The sequence below is a fragment of the Alligator sinensis genome, unplaced genomic scaffold (assembly GCF_000455745.1).
Source record: "Alligator sinensis unplaced genomic scaffold, ASM45574v1 scaffold282_2, whole genome shotgun sequence".
NCBI classification, from domain to species: domain Eukaryota; kingdom Metazoa; phylum Chordata; order Crocodylia; family Alligatoridae; genus Alligator; species Alligator sinensis.
In genome coordinates, this window is record NW_005841879.1 from 2,392,614 (window position 1) to 2,398,680 (window position 6,067).

A 6,067-nucleotide genomic window follows, 5' to 3' on the forward strand; every position below is an offset into this window, starting at 1 on the left:
CTAAAAGGGAGGGACAGGGTGCAACTGGATCTGGCCAGGTTACAGGGGTGGGCAGATGAGAATAAAATAGGATTCAATACTGACGAGTGCAAGGTGCTGCACCTGGGGAGGAAGAACCAGCAGCATACCTACAGGCTGGGGAATTCCCTTCTTGTCAGCACAGAGGCAGAAAAGGATCTTGGAGTCATTATAGACTCCAAGATGAACATGGGCTGCCAATGTGGGGATACGGTCAGGAAGGCCAACCGCACCCTGTCATGCATCCACTGATGCATCATGAGCAGGTCCAAGGAGGTGATCCTCCCCCTCTATATGACATTGGTCAGGCCGCAGGGGGAGTACTGCATCCAGTTCTGGGCGCTGCACTTCAGGAGGGATGTGGACAACATCGACAGGGTCCAGAGGAGGCCACTCGCATGATCGGGGGGGCAGCAGGGCAGGCTCTACAAGGAGAGGCTATGGGATCTGAACCTGTTCAGCCTCCACAAGAGAAGGCTGAGGGGGGGATCTTGTGGCCGTTTATAAACTGGCCAAGGGAGACCAGCAGGCAATGGGAGAGTCCCTGTTCCCCCGAGCACTACCGGGAGTAACAAGGAACAATGGCCATAAGCTGACAGAGAGCAGATTCAGGCTGGATATCAGGAAGCACTACTTCACAGCGAAGACGGCTAGGATCTGGAACCACCTTCCAAGGGAAGTGGTGCTCACTCCTACCCTGGGGGTGTTCAAAAGTAGGCTAAGATAGACACCGTGTCAGGGTCGTTTGACCCCAGCATCCTTTCCTGCCCATGGCAGGGGGTCGGACTTGATTATCTGCTCAGGTCCCTTCCGACCCGACCAACTATGAAACTAAGATGCTGAGTGTGTCTATACTTGCGGCCCTATAATTCCCTACTCCAGTGACCAAAGTAATATGATCCAGAGATTTTGTTGGTTTTCTCTAAGTAATAATAAGAAGAAGAATACAAATCATACAGTACACCCCTAATAGCAAGACTGGGAGAAAATATGGAAGGATGGTTTTGTAGTTAAAGCACAGTATGGTGATTCAGAAGAACAACGTTCAATTCTTGGCTGTACCACCAACTTACTCTGTGACCACTGACCAGTTACTTAATCTCTTTATTTCTCAGTCTCTTCATCTGCAAAATGGCACTAACTCTGCCTACCTCATCAGTATTTTGTGAGCTTTAAATCCTTACCAAGTGTTAAGCCCTCCAAAATCTTCCAATGGAAGGTAAGTACAAATTATTTTTTATTATAACCCAACTTTAGTCATGTCTATGAATGTTGAAAGGGATTTCAAGAAAGTAAATTGATGGTAGCATTTTTCTCTCATGGTCCTGAATCCATTTTTTTATTAAGGGACTCGATAAATTATAATTTCAATAACTCATATTTCCTTGTACAACATTTAGGTAGAAGTATATGCTTTTTTAATAATGCTACGTGTATTATAGGTAAAATGTATGATTTTAGAAGTTCTATTGAAAACTACCTTCTTCCAAAAAGTTTAAATCTTTGTTGTTGTTTTAAAACATCCAGATCTCATCTCCTTTAAGAAATGAAAAATGACAAATAAAAATGTAAGAAAAATACAAAAAGAATACAGGAAAACGCACAAAAAAACCTAAAGGTACATTTCAGAATAACCCCCTTGGCTTAACGTCTAACCAGAAAATGAAAATTAAAGACTAACAATATTTTACACTAGTAAATATGTGGTGACAATCTTCTGCACCACAAGGTGTTGAAAAGCTTGAAGGGCTGTGTAAAGCATTCCCATTATTCATAAGCAGATAAGACTTCCTACTTCTTAAGGTTTTTCATGTACCTTCCTATAACTGACATAATAAGTGCTATTCAGATGCAAATGTGACAGAGTTCCACAAAGAATGGCAGGTATCATTAATACCCATTTCACAGATAGTTATCCCATGAGGCAATGCAAATGAGCAAAAAAAAGATACGTTTTTTATGGAAGTTTCCAGATTTATAGGGGGAAAAATCTGATGGATTCTTCTGTAAGAACAGGAAGATCAAAATGGGAACTATAGATTTCATAGACGTTAGGGCTGAAAGGGACCTTGGAAGATCATCGAGTCCAGGCCCCTGCCCCAGGGACAGGAAGTCAGCTAGAGTCATAGGATCCCAGCAAGATAAGCATCCAAACATTTCTTAAAGGAGTGCAGAGTAAGTTTTTGCCCCATCTCTGGAGGGAGTCTATTCCAGGCCTTGGGGGCTTAGACAGTAAAGAAGTTTCTCCTTATGTCCAGCCTAAAACAGTCTTGGAGGAGTTTGTGACCATTGAACCTTGTCATTCCTTGGAGCGCTCTGGGGCACAGGGGTCCCCCCACATCCTGATGCACACCCCTTATATACTTATGAGACTTAATCCATTTAGGGTGTTCACCCTAAATCCATTCATTCTGCAAGGCTGCAATTTCTTGGGCAAGGTTCAGGGAACTAAAGTCCCTAAAGGCCACTATGCAAGCAGAGATTTGCTCTGTGGGCTGTCCTGTTCAAGGACTAGCATGTGTCAATTCCAGGCAATAAATGAGAAGAATAGAAAGAAGAAAGATTCCGGTTACTCCCATCCTAAAATTAAATTCTGAAAGGGAGGAATGCAGAGTTGCTGAACCATTGCCACGTGTACATCAGGCAAGACTTAGAATCTGACACACAGATATCAGAGGTGTGGCCCAATAACATTCTCTCTCGCATTTGCAAAAAGATATGTGCAGTCCAACAATTAAATCTACACGCATTAAGTCAATGGAAAAACTCCTACTACTTCCACGGAGACAGGATTTTAACCCCAAATGCCTTGGGTTGGAGGAAGAGGTCAGGACCCATGAAAAAAAAAAAAGGTAGGGATGTTCCACTTAGCTCTGGTAGGAACAGCATTCTAGGTACCAATTAAGATGCCACTAGAATATTTCTGCATCCTTGAACTTTGATCATAATTAGGTGTCAAAACACCAGTTTTTGAGGCCTGAAGAGTATTTTTCAAGGGATTTTTCAAGACAATTGACTTCCTTTTTTGTTAATGGGGCGACACACGCATGAATGATTTTATTTGCAGCTGGCTAGTTTTCTCCCCATCTGGTGCTGAACACCTTTTATTTTAAAAGTTTAGGATCATTTAGCATCGATAGTGGGAAGAATGGTTGGTGCTCAGTGCTACATTTAAAAGAACCCTCTGACACTGTATAGAGCAGTGGCTCTCAACCGTTTTAGATTCAAGGCACCCCTTGCTAGACTTGAAATACCCCTCTGAAAATGGGAGTTCTTAGTTTTCACTCATTTTTTTACTCCAGAAAAATAAAACCTTCTGTTGCAAAAATTCAGAAAACCTACAATAGGTCAGAATGTTTTTAACATTATGGATTCAGAGTTGAAATCTCTGGGTTCATCTTGTGAACCATCTTTGTACACGTAACAGTGGTAATGTTGTATGACATCCTGCAGCACCCTTGAAAGGGTCCCAAGGCATCCCAGGGTGCCATAGCACCCGGGTTCAGAATTACTGGTACAGAGCCAGATAGAAAGCAGGGCTGTTGGTTGTAGCTGTGTTGATCTAAGGACATAAGCAGACAAGGTTCTTTGGGTAAATGTGATATCTTTTATTAGACCAACTAAATAGTTGGAAAAATCGTTCTTTGCGAGCTTTTGGGCACAAACATCCTTCTTCTGGCACAGGGAGAGTCTGCTGGTGTTGTGTGTGCTCACCTGGGTGGAATAGAAGCCAAAATACACTATTTGGCATTTTGGTTTCTGTTCCACCCAGGAAAGCACATAAAACACCAGCAGACTCTAACTATGCCTGAAGAAGGGTGCTTGTGCCCGAAAGGTTGCAAAGAATAATTGTTCCAACTACTTAGTTGGTCTAATAAAAGATATCACATTTACCCAAAGAACCTTGTCTGCTTATGATAGAAATCATGCATTTACTTAAAAAGCTGTAACCAGCTCTTTTAATTTCATTCAGCCTGTTCAGAACACCAAAAGGTGAGAACGAACTGGGTAAATCAGGCACAACGATCATTTTCCCCCCAAGTCAAATCCAAATTTTGCATTTTCCCCTAAGTCAGATCCACATCAAATATCTGTTCTTTCTATGAGAAGAGGGAGTATAAAGAAAAGAGGCCAGCCCAATCATTTAATAAAGGACAGGGAATTTCATGATGATCTCATGAATTATTAGCAAGGGCCGCTGTCGAAGGCTCAGTCAACTGCCAACAAGCACTCACCGCCTGAAATGTACAGATGCAATTTTAGTTCAGTATCAAGCACAAGGCAAGAAATGCTAGCAATTCTAACAACTTGAAAAAGGACTCAGCTTGCTACCCCTTGTCTCTCTCGGCCTTGGACCTTTAAGGAGACCGGACAGTCCAATTTGTGGTGGCAAATTCACTGAGCTTATGGCAATGTGGTTCCATAAAAGGTCAACCAATAGCACTTGCTAGGACATTTGGGCAAGTGTGTTCTGCAATGCAACAGCTAGTCAAATGCAGAAGAATCTAAAAAACTCTTTTTAATTCCATTTTGCTGTAATTCATGTAAGTAAGAAGGGGTCTTCTAAATTTCACTGTATACAAAAGCTTTTTTTTTATTTTTACATACAAGTTTAAACTCTTTTGACAGTATAGCAAATATGTTTTGCAAATTTCTTATGTTAGGATTAAACAAACAGAATGGAAATATTTCACCAAAATGCACCAAAACAGAGCTCCCCATGGTTAATCAACCCAGGCATCACCGTGCACCACAATTCCTCTGAGACCTGGGCATTTTGGCTTAAAATGCCCCAAGCACTGTCTCTACACACAGAACATTTGTACAGGGGTGTAAGAACAGGGAATAAAATCCTGCCACATCCACTTTAGAGCGCGCTCCTGAGCTTACAGGGAGCGTCTGCCAAACAGTCCCGTCTAGTCTGACTGCAACAGAGAGAAACGTAATGATTACCCCAGGCAGACTTCACAAAGCTTTCTGCAACTATCACTAAGATTCTTGACTCACTCTGACAGGTATTAGAATATTTATAAAATTCAAGTACTCTTTAAACTTTTTTGAGGTCTGTTTTTTCTAGTGAAATGTCACTTCTTCCTGATTTCTATACTCCCATTGAGCTAAAAAAGAATCATCTCTCCGGCAGAGTGCCCGAGCCTGCCAGCAGTATTTTCAAACAGTGAATGTTCAATTATTCAGTGAAACAAGACAATGGCACATTAGAAACAATCCTCAAGAAATGTCTTCATAAAGCTCCTTCACTGTGTGTTTCTTAATTAAAAACCTTTTTGTGTCATTTCACACAGAATTTATAAAAAGAGCTAATGGTCTTGGAAAGGTGGAACTGTCCTCTACTTATGAAAACTGCAATTTCGGTAACCTGGTAGCAGCACAGACCTAAATTTTCAAAACTATTTGCAAATTCAGCTGAGGTACCATGAGGAGGCTGAATTTCCAGCAAGCGCATTTGAAAACTACATCAAATTTCAGGCCCCCCAAATCACTTGTCACTCACAAAAATACATTTTTAAGTTCAGGTTCCATTTTTAATAAATGAAGTAAATAAAAGCTTGGTTTTCCTTTTTAATTAAAAGTATTTGGGTTTTTGTCTTCTGATCCTTCAATACCATATGCATTTTTGTTATAACAGGGAATTTCGAACAGAAAAGTGAAGTACAACATACAAGTAACAATTGATTAATATGTATTGTAGCTGTATTATTATGTTGCAGTCAGTGGAGCATGCCTTCTGCTTCAGAAACAAGCCGTGGGCACCGTCTCTGATCAACTCAACATTTCAACCTTTCCACTGAAAGACAAATCTTTGAAGAATAAGTCCTTTTTATCCTTAAAATGACTGTTTACATCTCCTACCATTTTTTGGATTTCTTAATTCAAATCCACAAGAAGGTAATTTACTCTGATCTTGCTTTGCTTATTCTAGCTTTATAGAGAACAGATAAACAATGGCTTGGTGCTTTCGTTCCACTTTCATATGATTATCACAATGTTTAAATGAAAAACATGTTACCTTATCAATCAGAATCCTGCT

The 6,067-nt window shown here is 40.8% G+C and overlaps 1 protein-coding gene across 1 annotated transcript in view; it reads right to left on the reverse strand.

The window, feature by feature from the left end:
- The window catches only part of HELZ (helicase with zinc finger), a 152,983-nt gene that overhangs the window by 55,339 nt on the left and 91,577 nt on the right, over positions 1-6,067 (reverse strand).